General features: G+C 36.8%; 1 protein-coding gene across 1 annotated transcript in view; it reads right to left on the reverse strand.

The window, feature by feature from the left end:
- Window positions 1–20151, reverse strand: part of IL1RAPL1 (interleukin 1 receptor accessory protein like 1) — a 1353681-nt gene that overhangs the window by 569520 nt on the left and 764010 nt on the right. The window lies entirely within an intron of this gene.

Below are 20151 nucleotides of genomic sequence, written 5' to 3' on the forward strand. Positions count from 1 at the left end.
TTTGTTGCATTATATAAAAGCCAACCTTGGAAGCAAGAGCAAATACACCATATGAATTTAATTCCTCACAAAGAACCACCCTAGACTTTTAAATGCACCCACGCACACACCCACCCACACACACACACACACACACACCTCTCTGAGGTTTTCAAGTTACATAGATATAGGTACAGTTATAGACATATAGATCCAGATCCAGATATAGGGATTTTAATCCTCTATTAAATAAAGACTAACCCTTTTACTCTACCTAGATGGCCCACATGTTGAATTCTCTCTCTGATAAAACTGGATGCATTAGGCACTTGTAATTCGTTCTTCAGTAATTGCGGGATGATTGGGATATATGACTCAATATCATTTGCCAGACAATATTCGTCCAATGCATTATTCATGTGGTGCTTATTATTTTGCAAACACTTCATAATATACAAATGCACCTGCTGTCTCTTGCCCCCCTATTCCATCTTCCTCCTCTAGTCTGTCTCAATTATTTTGTCCCCATCAGACAATAACCACTAGAAAGAAAAAGTAAAAGTTTCTTGACTTAGAATGGACACATGAATGAAAAATGCTAAGTTTAGATGAACTGTGAAACAAATTACAACAGGTAATTATAGGGAAAAGAATAGATGACTGTGATATGAAATTACCTTAAATATAGCTGCTAATTAAAAGTGATTTCTGCAGCTCCTAAACAATATATTTTATGATAACATTGTAAGGCAAGAAGGTAAGTGACTACATTAAAATCCCCTCATCGCCAAATTTGGATGAATTCATAAATGTGGATAATACTTTAAAAATACTTAGATGCGGGGCGCCTGGGTGGCTCAGTCGATTAAGCATCCAACTCTTGAATTCAGCTCAGGTCAAGATCTCATGGTCCATGAGACTGAGCCCCCTGTTGGGCTCTGCACTAACAGCGCAGTCTGCTTGGAATTCTCTTTCTCCCTCTCTCTTTGCCCCTCCCCTGCCTCTCTCTCTCTCAACATAAATAGTCTTAAAAAATAAAGAAAAGAAAAGAAAAGAATTATATGTAACTAAAAGTTTTGTATTACTCAAAATCTCATCTTCCTGAGTTTTTGGAATTTGAGATTGCTTGAAAAAAATGAGCTATTGAAAACATCATAAAACATATATTTCTTAAATAGTTATTTTTGTTAAAAGACTTTTTTTAATTGTAATATTTGCTATTTGAGACATACCCTTGGGTGACTGGTAAACATCTTTCATTTAACATGTCCAAACATGATGGCATTCATCATTTACCTGAGCCTACCAGTCCCTTTACTGTTTGGTGTTATTTTAAAATAATTCATAAAGCAATGGAATTAATTACCAGGTAGTTTTAAGTACTTTAGGAAGCAGAAAATTCCTCTGTCTACCCTTATCCCTAACTACTTGTCTACACCAACTTGTGGGCTTGGAGGGATGCTTAGAGAAATCCTCAGACTTCCTTTTAACAGCTGAGCGACCAACCACCCCGCCTAAGGAAACAGGAGGAAAAAGTTGAGAATGAGTCCTGACACTAGCAAATAGATTTTTGATAAAATATTTCATCTGTGACATTTTAACATGTGTCACAGTGCATTGCTGAATACCCTTCAGGGCATGTGCATACTATGTGGAATCAAATTCAAACTTTTGTGTGGCTATATGAGGTCTTTTTTGACCTGGGTTTGGCCTCTCCTCCCCATTTCCTCCCATTTCCCCCCATTTCCCCATTCACATCTGTGGCTTCCTCGGTACTTAAAGTACAGGCGCTCCTGATATCCGAGTTGTTCCTCACTTCCATGTCGTGGTGGAGACCTTGAGCCAGGAACTCCTTTCCCTTCTGTGCTCATCCTGTAATGCTTAGCCTGAGCACTGTCGCTCTGGAATCTGAATCTATTTCTGTATCATCCGTTAGGACAGCCCCTTCAAACTATTGCACAAGATTATTTGTGGATCAAACATGGTAGTAAATATAAAGAAAAATAAGAACTGAAAATGTACATTGATATAAGTATCCTTTTCAGATTTTTGTTTACTTTTTCAAACATAGATTTATAATGCTGCATGCATTTTATAGCATTAGTATTTTATTTAATTGATTAAAAATCTGTTATATATAAAATCATAAATATATGTAATACATATTTATATTCTCTATGTTGAATGTCACAACTGTCTTTTTAAAACATCAAAGAGTACTAAATGGCAATTATTATTATAAAATATAGGCTATATATAATAATAGCACTTTTTCGGTATTTAAATGTAATTTCTCTTTGAGCAGAGGTTAAAATGATATTTATATATAAGAAATGAGAAAATTAAATACAGTTTTTTTTGCTTTCTTGGCTTTGAACCAAGAAAATATTCCTGAAGTTATGATTCAGTTGTAGGTCAGTCTGATGAACTATAACAGAAAAGTTTCCTTTTGCAAAATTCTAAGGCCAAACTGAAGAACAAGAAAAAGACATATCAGTACAAATCTTTTTATTTCAACTCACCCCATTTCTTGTGTATTTGTATTTCTTAAAAATTTTGAATTCTGGGCATAAAGTTATCTATGCAAATAAAACAATGTCCTGTCTCTGTTTAGCTGTTATTATATCATGTGATAGTAGTACGATGGAGTTTTATGAGAATGGGGGGGGGGCTGTCTTTGGGATGACAGGAATTAAAAGGAGATGTGGTAGAAAATGGGGAATTACTGTTCAACGAGAAAGTTTTGAGTTTTGCAAGATGCAAAAGTTCCAGAGATTTGATGTACGACAGTGTGAACACATCTAGTACTACTGAACTGTATACTTAAAAATGTTTAAGGTGGTAAATTTCATGTTTTGACTTGTTTTTTTTTTTTACCACAATTAAGAATTTAAAACAACCACCACAGAAGAGATGTGGCATACAAAATACTTCATTTTCAGAAGCCTTAGGGAAGCCTTCACCTATGCACTCACAGCACAGCGGTTACGAGAACAACCCTCTGGGGCCAAACTGTATAATTGTAAGACCTGGCTCTGCCACTTGCTGGTCGTAGGGCCATGGCTAAGTCACTTAACTTCTCTGGGCCTCCATTTCTTCATCTGCAAAATGGAGATATTTAATGGGAACTTTTTTACACAGCTGTTATAAGGATTAAAGAAGATAGTATTTGTAAGCTGTTTAGACATTCCACAGAATAAACTCCCCAGAATAACTGAAACGGAGGGGTCAGTCTCACCAAGTTTAAAGAAAATGTTTTGGACGATCTAACAAAACAGGCAGTCTGGCAAACAGGAAGTAACGATGATGAGTTCAAGGGACACCTGGAAGCGGTGCTCATTCTCTAATGCAAATAAGAGTTATGCATTATCATCGAATTACCAAAAAGGTGTGAGATCGGTTTCTGAGGCTGTGGACACAGCAAACAAAGGGTGGTTTCTAATATAAGCTCCAAAGCAAACATCCCAACAGGATGCCGCCTGAATTACAAAAGAAGTTGCCTCACACCTGCCCCACGTCACAAAGCCTTCGCAGGTGACTGTAGGCTTTACCTATTTAATGACTGAAGTTTCCCTGAGGCAAAGAGGGAGAAGACCAATCAAAACCAGCAGTCTCCAGCTATTCCTCTAAAAGACTTAACAGTGACTGTGACGGGGTCACCAAACCTTGCATTCATTCATTCACACATATTAATTGAGCACCTATTATAGAACAGATTATATCAAAGCCCTGAAGACACAGGAGTAACTGAGACATAATGCCTTTCAACAGCTTATAGTCTAGTACATGAAGAACAAATAAACATTAACAAAGTAGAGAAAACTCTAGCTTAGCTTTCAAATCAAATTGTATTTATCAAGCACAATTTATGCATTAACATTTTAATTTTTTATTATATTTCAAGACTGGCATTCAATGCTAATTTTAAGAAACATTGCAATTTAGGATTTCAATGGAAATAGCAACAGATATCCAGATGCTATGTTGACATAATATCACTTTTTTATCACTTGCCCTCATTTCAGCTTAATAAGCTCTCTTGGCTCTCATCTTTCAGTGTTTAATCCAAAGCAATTATACTGATATGCAAATGCCATCTCCCTTGCTTTAAGAATGACACTTAACACACAATTTCATTATAATAGGCTGCTGGAATGTTTGTAGAATGATCAGCTCATTTTTATTTTTAAAATAAGTCTTTCCTTACAATGTGTGCTTGTAAATAAAATGTCCACACACAAATTTTATTTGATAAATGCCATGTGGATATTTGTCTTGTATACTGAACACCAAGTTCATACCATGTGATATTTCTATCAAAAGCCTGCTATTCTTGTGCTAGTCTCTACAGAAATATTTTAGCTAATGAAGTGCCTTAGCAAAAAGTATAAGGTAAGCAGAAAATGAACAAAGTTATATGTGTATGTGCACACATGTGCACGTGTGTGTGTTTATGTTTGTCTTTTAAGATTCAGTTTTAAGCAATGGTTCAGAAGGTTAGAGTGGAAATGCCACACATACTTTATGAGAATAGATTCAATGAGTTAGGCTTCTATAGTAGATTGGTTGTATTAATGGTCCCAGTTCTTCACTCCTGCTTATATCCATACCCTTTGGCATGTAACCTTCACTCTCAGTCCAGGACGTGACTTGCTTGGGCCAATAGGATGTTATGAGTCAAGAAGCAGGGGCTTGAATCAGTACTTACACATCTCTTCTTCCTCTGTTCCACCTCTGCTGCGAACATGAGAATATGCCTGAGCTAGCTTCTGGAGGATGAAGGTCTGACAGAGCTAGATTCTAGCCTTCCCCGTTACTCCATCTTAGGCCATTTGAAATCAGTCAACAAGGAGTTAACTTCTAAAGTGCACTCAGCTGTAGTTGGCTAGGTTTAGGAGACAGTGTATTTTTCTCATGTGACTCATTTATTTTAATCATCATCAGTTGGAAAAATACATTATATGGGATAGTATGTATCAATGTCTTAAGACTTAAGAGATTTTCCAGTAAGCACTAATGACATATATTCAATAACACCCTTAAACACTCAGAAGCTTTAGAAAGACACTGTATTAAAAATATGTATCAGAATTTGAGCATTTTTCACAAAGGAAATATTTCTCTTTGGTCTAGCAGCTGAAAAAACGTTTAATTGGCAAACCAAGATTAATAATAAATGTATACTTGACCCACACATTCACTCAATAAATATTTACTGAGAAACTACTATGTGCTAGTCATGGTCAAAAGCTATGGAAAACAAAACAAGCTTTTGGACTTTGATTTCATTGCTTTGCTTGGTAAACTCAAATAAAAATAATCCTTAATTCAACCAAATACTATAAACCCAATGACAAGAAAATGAGCACTGCAAAATTTAATTTGACAGATATAAAAAGTTAAAAATAGTGAATCTGTGTTTATGCACAAAAAGAAAAAAAATATAAAAGACTGAAATATGTGAGCTATAATTACTATGGGCTTATTATTACCTTAATTTTAACTCCTGTAATTATTTCCTAAATAATCTTCTTCATCTGTGACCTAAGACTTATATGGCTAAGAATCATTTAAGTGAATCTAAAAACTTACAGTTGTAGCATGATCCCACAATTGGCCAATTTAAAAAACTCTGAATCATGGAAACCCCTATCTCCTGTTGGAAGTGTTGAAGGGTTTAGAGCATGGTTCTAAGGGGAAACAGATGAGGTTTAAATCCAACTGCCACCATTTATAAGCTGCCTGACCTTGAGTCCATTATTTAAACTCTAACTTATTATCATATACATTTAAAAGAAAATTCCAGAGTTGTACTATACTAATTATGGCTTCTTAATTTTGGAAGTATTAATAGCTCACCATATCATAGATATGTTTCTCCCCCCTCTGATTCTATGGCTCCACGAAATCCTTTCTTACCTATAGCAAGAATCTGAAATGAATGAAGCAAAAAGAATTCTAGCCAATTAGCATAAATTTACCTCACACACTCCTTTTCACTTTGATCATCACACCCAAATTTACAAACGAGATTTTTCTGACACCCAAAAAGAAAGAGATCATTAATATTTTTGGGTTGCAGCTTTATGCCACAAATACTTCCTGGCTTTAATCACTGGAACACATGAAAAAAAAAGTATCTCTAAAAAATGTACCTGACAAAACTAAATAAATAGTTGGAACAGAGAATGCCATTTATAACTATACAGTCTACTTGTTACATTCTTCCAGGAACTTTTCACACATTGTTCCCATCCCTTGGGTCCCTCTCATGGCATTACACATAAGATATATATATTATTAGATATAATTACTATTGGTCAGTAAAGGTTTTCTAAATCTGATCTAACTCATAGGCTTGATATGAGAATCACAGTTAAAATATACTTTAAATATAGGTGAAAAACCTTTATAAACAATTAAGTTAAGTGTTAGTAATTTTCTGAGTCTCAGTTTCACCTACTAGATAGCAATAATAATTTCCAACTCACAGGATTTTCTGAGCATTCAATGGGAAAATATATGCAAAAACAATATAATGCCAGAGGCAGAGGAGTAGCTCCATAAATGATGAATGGTGGCCAAGCAACTTTAAACATTTAAAACAACTTAGAAATTCAGAGGTAAAGAATTTTACATATATATGTTTATACCAACACACACACACACACACACACACACACACACACACACACACACACACTACAATCCAAAAAATCACATATTATACCCTCTTTCAAGTGTAGTACATTAAATTGTTCAAAGTGAGAAAGAATAGCAGGGAAAATGTGATATAAAAATAACATGATGAAATTTATGCTTTCTCTGAGTCTCCCTATTATCTCCAGATGAAAAACAGTCATCAAGTATCAGATGTCCTATACAATAACTTTCTGATTTTCTATTGTTTCTAGGTATTGCTTTGATGAGTGAATGTACCAAGAATATTCTTTTGAGGTCAAAAGATCCTTTGTTATAGATAATATCTGATAGTTAGTTATAAGAAAAGAGAAGACTACCAACCAGCCCTGATTTATGTGGTCCATAGTCAAATGTTCATCAATTGATTTTTTAAAAATCTGAATACAGGATAGAATTACCCAAGATTACCATGGCTCTTGTACTTCTAGTTCCTTCATCATTCCTGCCTTTCTTACCTCCTTTAATCAACTTATATCCCATAACCCCTTCCTAGCTTAGTTTGATTCTCTGACAACCTAAATGGTCTGGTCAATCATCTCAACAATGCTCTTTCTATCCATGAATTTCTCACTACATGTTTTTATTTCACCCATTTGCCAAGTCCTGACTCTTTCTCCAAAGACATGCATCCATTCTTCAAACACACAACTATATCATCTGGAGGATTTTTAAAGATTTTTTTTTTGGAAAATATGTATCACATTAATGAGAGTAACTACTTCAAGGTATTTGATGTTGATATAAATTATCCAAAGGAGAAAATAAAGGTGAAATGGAGATTATAAAGCTGCCAGTAGCAAGAAAGTAAGGTCAGAGGTGAGAATTATGTCCAAGAGATATTAAATGTTAAATAGAAAATCTGGCTGAGAAAACTCCCATTAAAAAAAAAATGGGGAAGTTCTGTTTCTAGTAGTATGGCAATCTAGGTTATTTGGACCAACCTTAACAATAAAAATAAATAAAAATACTGTGGGGTTTTTTTCTGTCAAAATGAAATACTTCATAAGAGTCCTAGGCCAGAATGTAAGTAAAATGGGAACTTGAAGAATTAAGTGGAACACTGAAGATATTTCCCTAAGGGCCTTTATTGGACCTAGTCATCCCAGTTGCCATAGCCTAGGTTTACTTTGGTGCAAGACTGAAAGAGTGGGGAGAGGGGGCTCAGTCAAATACCACACTGCAGAGAACCCTCATCAAGAAGAGCTAAGGGCTCCACCCTCAAGAAAATTATGAAACATAAACAAACGTGACCTTCCCCAAATCCTTACACATTCTTCAGGTGGATTTATAATACAGTATTACTGAGTCCCCCCCTCCAAAACCTCAAGCTATGAATTTCATTTAATTTATAGTGACTCCAGAGCATCACACCTTAGGCACTCTTTGACAAGGCAAATGGAAACCCTTTCTAGAAGAGTTCTCCCTTCATTCTAAACCCCAGAGAATCCCCAAAAATAATATTCCAAGGAAAATGATCACCTCATTGAAACAAACAAACAAACAAACAGCAACTAAGCATGAAAGGAAATAAGGGACCTTGAGCAATAATCATTAGAACATAAAGCAACTCTCTCTCTCTACTGTCTATAGTGTAAATACAGATCTAGAATTATCAACTGGCACTTTTAAAACAAAGAAATAAAAGATAAGCATTAAGTATAGAGAGATATTTCTATACCTGTATATAATAATAACCTAACCAGAGAGAGCCAAAGCATAAGAGACTCTTAAAAACTGAGAACTGAGGGTTGATGGGGGGTGGGAGGGAGGGGAGGGTGGGTGATGGGTATTGAGGAGGGCACCTTTTGGGATGAGCACTGGGTGTTGTATGGAAACCAATTTGACAATAAATTTCATATATTGAAAAAAAAATAATAACCTAACCAATTTGAAATAAAAGAGTTCTGGAACACCTAGATGGCTCAGTCAGTTAAGCATCTGACTCTTGGTTTCAGCGCAGGTTATGATCTCACAGTTGTAATATCGAGCCCTGTGTTGGGCTCCACACTGACAGTGCAGAGCCTACTTGGGATTCTCTCTCTCTCCCTCTCTCTCTCCCCCTTCCCTGCTTGTGCGCACTTTTCCTCTCAAGATAAATAAATAAACCTTAAAAGAAAGAGAAAAACAGCAGTTCTTAGAACCTTCAGAAAATGAAAAATATAAGGAGTGCACTTGTGCTGAGTACCAGGTGTTGTGTGGAAGTGTTGAGTCATTATATTACATTGTAGGTTAACTACCTGAAATTTAAATAAAAACTTAAAAAAATTAAAACCTTAAGGGATAGGCTTAATATCACATTAAATACAGCTGACAAGAAAACAGAACTAAAGCATACAGTGGTAGGGAGGGAGAAAGCCACTAAAATAGGAAAGTGCGAACCATCTCCGGAACATCCTTTACACAGGGTGAGCCAGAACAAATAGGTAATGAAATACTCATTATAAATGGGATGGATCTTGAGGGTCACAGATGATGGTAGATTTGCTTTCATAACAGCACAGATGTAAGGACACCATGGTCAAAGATTTCTGGACTGCATCCTTGGCCTTGATCACCCTTAAAATGAATGTTTTGCTGCTTACATAAAGGACAGGAAGAAGGCAGAACAAGAAAAAATTCATTTTCAGGAAAAAAGAAAACTAGAACTCTGACCATGTATCTTAGAAGCTTCTTCCCAGGTATTTAATTATACAATTTTTTTCAAAGTAAAGTGAATGAAAAGAGCATAAAAATGTGATGTTTTATATTGCAATCAGACTTTGAGAGAGAAATAATAACCAAGCACTTATGTACCAAACAAGGTACTGTTTGATGTATATTATCTCCTCAACTCTCACAATATCCTAGGAAGCAGAAATTAATATCCTTCTTTGATACCTAAGAAAATAGATTTGGACAGGAGAAATAGATTGTACAGAACAGGATTTGAACTCAGATCTGCTGCCTCAAGAGCCCAAGCTCTTTTTGTTTGTCCCAAGGTTTTATTTAAACTCTAATTAGCATACACGGCTATATTGGTTTCAGGAGTAGAATTTAGTGATTCGTCACTTACATACAACACCCAGTGCTCATCCCAAGTACCCTCCTTAATATTCATCACCCATTTAGCTCATCCCCCACTCACCTGCCTCCATCAACCCTCAGTTTGTTCTCTATGGTTAAGAATCTCTCGGGTTGCCTGCATGGCTCAGTCTGTTAAGCATTCCACTCTTGATTTAAGCTCAGGCCATGATCTCGTGGTTCATTAGTTCAAGTACCGTGTCAGGCTCCAAGCTAACACCAAGTAGCCTACTTAGGATTCTCTCTCTCCCTCTCTCTCTGCCCCTCCCCTGCTCTCTAAATATGAATGAATGAATCTCATATGGTTTGCTTCTCTTTTCGTCCTTCCCCTATGTTCATCTGTTTTGTTTTTAATTTTCCGCATGTGAGTGAAATCATATGGTTTTGAATTGCTCTGACCTATTTTGCTGAACATAATACACTTTAGCTACATCCATGTCATTGCAAATGGCAAGATTTCATTCTTTTTGATGGCTGAGTAATATTCCATTGTGTGTGTATACATATGTATTACATATACACATATATATAAATATATACATATATCTACATATACATATATATACCACATCTTTTTATCCATTCAGCAGTCAATGGACATTTAGAAGAGCCCAAGCTCCCAACACCGAAAACAGTGTTTTTTTTTTTCTTTTTTAATTTTTTTAAATGTGTATTTATTTTTGAGTGACAGAGTGTGAGCAGGGGAGAGGTAGAGAGAGAGGGAGACACAGAATCTGAAGCAAGCTCCAGGCTCCGAGCTGTCAGCACAGAGACCAACACGGGCTCGAACCCACGAACCCTGAGATCATGACCTGAGCCGAAGTTAGACACTCAACCAACTGAGCCACCCAGGCGCGCCCCAGTGTTATTTTTTTAAGTAAACTCTACACCTTACATCCAACATGGGGCTCAAACTCACAACCCCCAGATCAAGAGTCGCATGCTCCACTGAGCCAGCTAGTGCCCCTAAAAAAATAACTCTAAAAATAGCATTATTATATATCTATAGCTATATATGTAAATAAATTCAAGTTAAAACATCAGTGTCATCTTATTTTAAAAGCACCTTTTACATCTATACCATTTCCATGAAGTTCCCTCAAATTCCTCCCCAGATCTTTGACAACTTACTATTAAGCTGTAATAACGCTGCTGGGCAAAAGGACTGTACTCTAGTTGTTTCACACTCTACACCGTGAACAATGTCCCGAATGGAAATATAGAAGGCAACCTGATAAACAGGACCAATTTGGGATCTGAAAGTTCATGCAGATTAAAGTAACGGTCAACTCTAACAGGGCAAAATGTAACATCAATAAAGAGAAGAGCTTCCACTTGGTTACACAGCCAGCTGCAAAAGATTAACAGCTACTACAACAGTGGCAGCACGTGACTATGAGCCATCTGGGGGATGTATACAAATGGTTTTAGCTATCAAAACAAACAAAACATCACAATATTTACACCAAAGGAGGGGCTAGTCTCATTCTTCTCCACTTGTTAGACCAAAGGACAGTGATGTGACTGGAAGTATGTCAAATGAATCACTATAAGAACTAGAGATGTTCAGCTGATAAAAGAACACAGGAGCGTAAGAAGGGGAAGAGGTGACAGAGGTAGACATGTGTCCCCAGGCATCTGTCCACAGGGAGAGCCTAATGATTCCATGTCAGGGTGGTTGTAAATTCAATTCTGCATTTTAGATTTATGGAGCTTAGAACCCCTTCAACTTCTGTCCTTTGTTTTCTGTGTTTATTTATATCTGGGAAAATTCTAGCAGGGACTGAGCCAAAGAAGGAGTAAAGATATTACATCGCCTCTGAGCCCCCTTTACACTCCCAGCATTACTGGAAGAGTAGGATGTTCCAGCCTTCCTAAAACATCAGAAGAGCTTTTGTAAGAATGAAGAAGTGCAATTGCTCTAGGGTAGGGTCCCAAGATACAGAATGTGGCTCAGAAGGAAGGAACTTTGGTGAGCTCAGAACAAAGAAGAAATTTCTAAGTGAACGATGCAAACAGAAATGCGTGCCTCAGGATGTGATGGACTTAAAGTTCAAATACAGGCTAGACAACCATTTGGCAGATACCGGGCAAGGAAACACACGATGAGTGCATAAAACTAAATGATCTATAAGGTGCCCTCCCCCATCCTATGCTTGTTTTAGACTAAAACTCCCAAATCTCTTTCTCTTTCTTTTACTCTTTCTGGAATTTCCAGTCTGATTTTCAAATACTGGTTTGAAACAGTCATCCTCAGAATTCTTCTAGCATCTTAAATCCATTCAGTTAAAGACCAGAATATATCATCTCCTCAATTTCCTGTTTCTATTCTGATACCGCATTATCCTAGTCATCCAAGCAGGAAACCAGTCATTAGGGCCCCTCCCTTTCCTCCTTAATCAGTTGCTAAATCATGTGGATTCTGCTTTACAAAATGTTTCTCATACCCACCTCCTCCTTCCCAGTTCTTTCCCACTCTCATAGTCCAAACCTTCACTATTTCTCACTAAGGCCATTTGGTATTTGGTAATGAGCTGTTAACTATTATCCCTCCCTCTGATCTCACCTCCATTCTATTTATCTAATATATGACAGCCAAATCAATTTTTCTCAAAAGTAGGCTGGATGACACCTCTCCCTCTTCAAAATTCATTACGTCCTACAGAATTAAGTACATACAACCCCCTCACAAGGAGATGTGATCTGAAAGCTACACTGAACTTTTCCATTCTCTCTCTCACTTGTGATCACAGGTGAAACACCCTCCATTTCTGCCAAAGTGTTTGACTTTACATCATTGGGTTCTCTCTCCCTCTCTTAGGTGTCATTAAGCCCTTGCTTGGAGTGCCTCTAACTCTCACGTTTGTACTCAAAATTCATTACAAGGGTGCTTGCGTGGCTTACTCGGTTAAGTGTCCAACTTGTGATTTTAGCTCAGGTCATGATCTCACTGTTTGTGGGTTTGAGACCTGCGCTGTGTTCTGCACTGACGGCATGAAGCCTGCTTGGAGTTATCTCTCTCTTCCTCTCTCTGTACCAGTCCCCCGTGCTCTCTCTCGAAATAAATAAGCTTTAATTAAAAAAAAAACTCATTTCAAATATTACCTACTGTAAGACATCTGTACATGTGTGATTACTCTCATTTATAATCCTTTAGAGATCTTTATTTACATTTTTATTAACCCACAGCGTAATCCACTTTGTATTGTCAGTATCTGCATACTCAAAAGAATTCACCCTACTATACTTCAAAAGCCTAGAGCAAAATGACCATTAGTCACTGATGCTCTGTAACATCTGGCACAGCGTGAGTATTCAATAAATAGAGACAGACCAATCAGCACTGCCACTTTTTCAGTATATACATTTCATTCTCAATTTTAAGTGGGTATTCTCATAAAAACATGACAATATATAGCCCATACACAATCACGACCACCACTGGACAAACCTGCTGAGGTGTATTTCCTTCTGATAGTCAACAGTGAAAGTTTAATATGCCCCAAGAAAAGGAACTGACAAAATCCATCAGCCCTCTCAGTTAAGAGGATATATCATATGTACAAATCAATTCTCTGCTTAAAAATGTCTTCCTTGTGGGCACTATTTTTGTGGTTTATTTAACAAATACAATATATAGATATACATATATTACTATGCCCAGGCATTGTTATAACTGCTTTACAAAATATAACTCATTCAACTTATCATGCATTTTGATATGTAAATGCCTTCATTTCAGGGATGATGCTAAAAGTATCTTTTATGATGCCTGTTTAGCCACATACCTTTTTCCGGGAAATTTCCCCCACTGAGAGCACAATCTTAAGCTCAACTGGAGGCAATGGACGCACACTCCCAGCTCCTACAACTAACTCCCCTCTACAATGGAGGACAAGTGAATTGGAACAGTGACAACCAAGAGGTCAAGATATGAACTCCCCAAAGACTGTCCACAGCCTAATCTCCAGAACCTGTGAATATCTTACCTTACTTGGCAAAAGAGACATTACTGGTGTGATTAAATGAAGGATCAAAAGATGGCAAAATTAGCCAGGTTATTCATCTGGGCCCAATCGCATCACAAGGAACGTTATAAGGATGAGAGGTAGGCATTACTTGCATACTGACTACACCCATGGGATGACTATGACACGAGTAAAATAAAGAGAAGAAATGCTGTGTTCTTACTCTTTGGAAGAATCTGTTTGTTGGGGGGGGTCTGTTTGTTTATTTATTTATTGAAAGTATAGTTGACGCACAATGTTCCATTAGTTTCAGGTGTACAACGTAATGATACTACCTCTCTATGTTATGCTGTCCTCACCACAAGCAAAGTTGCCATCTGTCACCATATGCTATCACAGGACCACTGATTATTCCCTGTGCTGTACCTTTTATTCCCATGACATATTCCATATTCCAGAGCTGGAGGCCTGTGTTCCCACTCCCCTTCACCCATTCATTCTCTGTATTCATAGGTCTGATTCTGGTTTTTTGTTTATTCTTTTGGTTTTTTTTTCCACATATGAGAGAAATTGTATGGTATTTGTCTTCCTCCATCTGACTTACTGTATCTAACATAATACCCTCTAGGTCGATCCTTCTCTTGAAGTTCAAACCAAAGAACTGAACTGGCCTTAATAAACAAGAAGGATATATTTTGGTGATAGCCCAAATATAGCTAGAAAGTAGCATTGTGATTTTAGAGGAAATATTAAAAAGCACAGGGAAAAGTAATATAAAACTCTTGCTAATTGCCCAAGTAACTGAGTTAATAATATTCCACTGTTGTTTGACTTTGATTTGTATGTGACAATTCAAGGAAACTGTCATATATTATGCATGTATACACACATACATGTTCATTTTTATACCAATTTCTATCATACACCATTCATGAAATAAATCCTAGATAGATGACACATCAAAATGCTTCTCTAAAAAGCTATAAATGACCTGACTTCAGATTCTGACACTGGGATAAGGAAGTCTAGAAGGCTTTCTTAAACAACATATGACAAGGGGGGAAAACATGTAAGACCAGATTCATACATTAAACTTATAAAATTAAAAAGTTTTAGCAACTTAAGCAAAATAAAAGATAATACACTCTGCAATTACTATTAGTCATTGCAAATATCTGCCATGTATAAAATCTTTAAAAGGATTAAAAAGAACTTATAAAATATTATCTACAAATCAATGAGAAAATAAAACAATATAAAAATGGCCAAAGGTGGGGCACCTGGATGGCTCAGGTGGTTAAGTGTCCAACTCTTGATTTCAGCTCAGGTCATTTTCTCAGGGTTTGTGAGTTGGAGCCCCATGTTGGGCTCTGTGCTGATAGCGGGGAGCCTGCTTGGGATCCTCTCTCCCTGCCTCTCTGCCCCTCCCCTGCTTGTGCATTCATTCTCTGTCTCTCTGTCTGTCTCTCTCTCACTCAAAATAAATAAATAAACTTAAAAAAATAGCCAAAGGCAACAGGCATCTCAAAATGGAGAAAGACAAGATAACCAGTCAGTACATGGAAACCTAAATTCACTACAAATCAGAGAAAATGCATATTAAAATAACACATGGATAGCGTTTTCTCTTTACATTGCTTCTAAAAGATAGGGGGCCTATGAATTCTTATACTCTGCCAGTGGGAAAGAAAATTGGTACTGACATTTGGAGGGCAATTTCACAGTATCTATTAAAATTAATGATGCCTGTACCCTATGACTATCAGTTTGGCTTCTTAGTGTCTATCCCAGACAAATGCTGATGTGTACAATGAGCCATTATCATGGATTATAACTGAAGCATTGTTTGTGATGGTGTAACATTTGGACAATCCTAACTATCTACCTATAGGGAAATTATTTAATAAAGTTTCTGTGTCACATAACTGTGAAACATTCTTCTTCGGTTAAAAAGAATGAGTTAAGCCTGACATGGGGAAACCTCCAAGATGTATAAAAACAATCTGCAAAACCATTCATATAATTTCAGTAGAAAATATGTGACTTCTTGTACTCTGGTCTTAAAATATGGTTACCCCTGGAGAAGTTAGACAGTAGAGATGAATACTGACCAAGAAAAACTAAGGTGTCCCATGTGTATTTTATTTAAAAAACATTTTTTATAACAAGAATAGGTATTTGTTTTGTCTAATTTTAAATACGTGAAAATTATAAATATTGTAAAAAAAAGGAAAATGAATCAAGGCAAATGTCTATGTAAACTAAGTAGCTGGATGAGTAAATAGATGAACGACGCTTTTTCAATTTCCCTTTTCTGTGAACATAAATATATTTCATGTTTATATATAAAATTTAATTTCATAGATGAAAATATGGACTTGAGTATGGCAAAAAAGCTCCTAAAATAAATAATTAATTTTATGACTTTTTTAAATTTCAAAGATATATAGTCTATATTTCTATTTATTCTTACTCATTTCCACTGAATTACTTTTCTGGTTGAAATGAAATGATCAGGTCAACCGCAAAAGATTAAGTGAAATCCCAGACCAGTGAAACTTTTTTAGCAGAATTACAACGTGCATTGGGGAACAACAGAAAGCAATGCATGTTGCTGAATAATGGAAACATGAGGATAAAAATGGAATATTTTCATATGCATGGCAAAGCTTTGAAAATATCTTCATGCAAAGTGTGCTAATAAAATGTCAATTTTAATACTGTACTTGGCATCTTGTTCATTTGCATTAACCTACTTTTGAAGTATCCCTAATGCAGAATTTTCCCCCTTATTCTTCTACGTGTGTGTGTGTGTGTGTGTGTGTGTGTGTGTGTGTCTAACATGAGGCAAGAATGAAAGCTTAATTAAAGAAAGGTTTTCACTGATGTCTGTTGGGAAAGTGTGGTCCTTAATTAAATGAATATTATTCATACACAGATGCACATACATATATGGCTGTTCGGATGTAAAACAATACAAACCAATCTTTTCTCACAGACTATCCTAAGGCTGGCTAGTACTTGAGGGAGTGTTTCCCTCACTTGCAATTCACCACAGAATGCACTTTACCATATCTTTACCAGATAATGCTATTTCATATTTTCATAAAATTAGGCATTTACTAAAATCAATGAGGTATTTTATTTCTTGAGTTTCTACTATGTTCTTGGTTCTATGGAATAACACTAAGCATAAGTGTAGCATGTAACCCCAGTTTTAGATGGGTTCTTTGGGAGCAAAGGAAAATATTCATCTTAACCCCAAGAAAAGGGGGATGCATGGGCTAGAACAAAAACCAGAGAACCATTTGACTTGTTCCCCTTCGGTTCCCCAACCCTATTTACTCATGAGCCATTTGGTCTCCCCTTATGGTAGCTCACCTTCTCCCTGATAGACTCATTGGAAAAAAATATGGAAAATAAACAGAAGAAAGCAAAAATCACCTGAGATACCACCATGAGAGAAAATCATTATTAATAATATGGGCATTCATTTTCAGTATTTTTCCAATGAGTTTGTTTTTTCTTTCAACATCCAGAAAAAGTTAAAGCTGTTTTCATTTTAAATGATAAATGCAGGGGAGAAATCAACAAGTATATTGTTTTGATTATCTAAGTAATTAACACTTGTTAGCAGACAGTTTAGGAACTGCCATCTCCATCAGGCACTGATAAGAAAGACCTCCAGAAGTAATGATGCTGAGCTAAAGGACCTTTTTCAGTATTAATCTGCTTGAAATTCTATTCCAGAAAAAAAAAATAAAAGAACCTTCATTCTCTGTTAACATTAGGACCTGTGACCCGGTTACGGTGCCCGTTATCCTGCTTCTTTGACACTGCATAGTCCACTTACTTTGTGCTTCTTTTAATGATGTTTACTTGAACTTACAAATATATTATTACTATCATTATTTTAAGCTGCATGTTAGCATAATCGGACAATTCAGGTGATACTAGCCTACGTTCTAAGTCATGCTTACATTTTAAAAACTGATAATTAGAAAATAGACTAAATTACTCTTCATGTTGTGATGTAAGCTGGATTTTTTTTTTAAATATAGCTCCTTCTGCTCATGTCCATCCTTTGTTGTGACTAAGGAAGGTGGAGGCAAAGCTTCCCAAGTGCATCACTAATGGCCAGATGCAAGTGTATTTGTTGGATGATACATCCTCAAAGAAACTTACACTCTTGACCTTTCTCTTCTAATCACACCTATCTTCATTTTATTCTGTGTTCTTACTGCTGCATGGAATTAAAAATGGGGAAAATGTAACACTATTACTTTCTGTTCACATATACACTTGTTTATTTGTTCCCCATAAATGCATCTGAAAGAAGGATTTATTTTGGTCCTCAGGGTTAAGCCCCTATCACTTCCCTGTGTCAGAAAGTTTATCCTAAAGCAACCATGGAAAAATAAAAATCATGGAAATTAAAGTGTATCAGTACACATTTTTCCATATCCTTTTATAATTTGGGGGACTTCTTTTCACCCCTAACATGGTTCTCGATGTTCTCACAATACTCTTTTTTAAAAAAATTTTGTTAACATTTATTTATTTTTGAGAGACAGAGAGAGACAGAGCATGAGTGGGGGAGGGGCAGAGAGAGAGAGTGAGACCCAGAATCTGAGGGAGGCTCCAGGCCCCAAGCTGTCACCACAGAGCCTGATGTGGGGCTCGAACCCATGAACGCAAGATCATGACCTGAGCCGAATTCGGACACGCAACCAACTGAGCCACCCGGGATCCCCAACCAAAGCTCACAATTTTAATTTCAGTATCAGCATACACCATGTTCCAATCCCTTATCTTCTTCATGGAATTGAAAATGTTCCTCCTGTCAAAATAACCTCTCCCCCTTTGCCCCCACTCGACTTGTCTTCTCAAAACTACCACTGGATTTTCTCTGGCCTTCAGCTTCCACTGTTCCATCTTTGCCTTCACCTTCAGTCATCATTCTTCTAAGCTCTCTTCACGGTTCCAACATTCAGTCGCCCACTGAATGATACTCAAGCATATATCCTAGTTTGTCTCCTCCACATTCTATCTTTTTTATATATTAAACAAGCATGCTAGGTAGCTTTCTATCTCTGTACTCGTTCATCATATATTTTAAATAAAACATCAACAGATTATATATTCCACAAATAATAATAGCCTTCATTCTCTCCTAAGCGGATGTTAGCACACATAAAGAGCCTTGCTCTGTCAGGGCTGCAGAGGTGACATTGACATTTGGAATCTATTTCCTGAAAGCGGGGGACTACATATGTAAAAATAAAGCCTCTCTGAGAGTACTGATACCTAACTCACTCTGGAAGGTAGCAACCTCCATTTTCAGACATAACTTCCTAGCCTTTTTCTATCTGCCATACTAAGTGCACAGAAACAGTCTTAAGTGAAGGATGACAAAGGTGAAAACAATTATGTAAGCAGACACTTTACAATTTTCTCAGCTAAGTTAAATTCAGAATTACTATAAACCCATCAGTCAGGAAATGTCTCTAAAATTAACTGGATCTCTAATGCACAGTAAGATATATACTGTAATATCCAATATTTTAAGTGCATTAGATGCTCATTTATTTTTCATGTGTACAGATTACAGACCTAGTACAGCAGCTGCCTGGAGTCCTCAAAAACACGAGCTCCCTTCAGCTTTCGATTCTACTATCTTTGCGTTATGTTCCTCATATCTAGAGCTCTCACTGTAGTGGCTCTGTTTCAGGAAGGAAGAAGGGAAAAGGCAAATGGCCAAAATGGTGTCAGGTGCACTGGATCCCTGTAGGGAAATTGCCTGGAAACCCTATCCAGGAATTCCTAGACTTCACTGGCCAGATGAGTGCCACATAATCACACCCAAAAACAAGAAAGAGAGGAGAACATAGTTTTCTTTTAATCTGGACACACTGCTATCCTGAATAAAAGTAGGTATATGCCATAAATTCTCACTATAGAGAGAGAACCCAGACTGGTAGTTGTCAGGAGCTGGGGAGAGCGGACATGGGAACATTTTCTTTTGGAAATGTTTGAAAATATTTTGGAACTAGACAGAGGCGGTGGTTGTACGACATTGTGAATGTGCTAAATGACACTGAATTGTTCACTTTAAAACAGTTAATTTTATTTTCCACGAATTTAAGAAGGTCACCTCAAATTATACACACACACACACGCGCACACACACACACGCACACACATATATGCATATATATTTTTATTTTTTTAAACGTTTATTTTTGAGAGAGAGCACTTATGTGTGCATGAGCAAGGGAGGGGCAGAGAGAGAGGGAGACAGAGGATCTGAAGTGGACTCCCCACTGACAGCAGAGAGCCTGATGTGGGGCTTGACCCGAGATGCTCAACCAAATAAGCCACCCAGGTGCCCCATACATATATATATATATTTTTTAAGTAGGCTTTTGTTGGCAAGAAGGGA

Source organism: Panthera pardus, unplaced genomic scaffold (assembly GCF_024362965.1).
Source record: "Panthera pardus isolate Hobbes unplaced genomic scaffold, ASM2436296v1 HiC_scaffold_27, whole genome shotgun sequence".
In the NCBI taxonomy this organism is placed as follows: domain Eukaryota; kingdom Metazoa; phylum Chordata; class Mammalia; order Carnivora; family Felidae; genus Panthera; species Panthera pardus.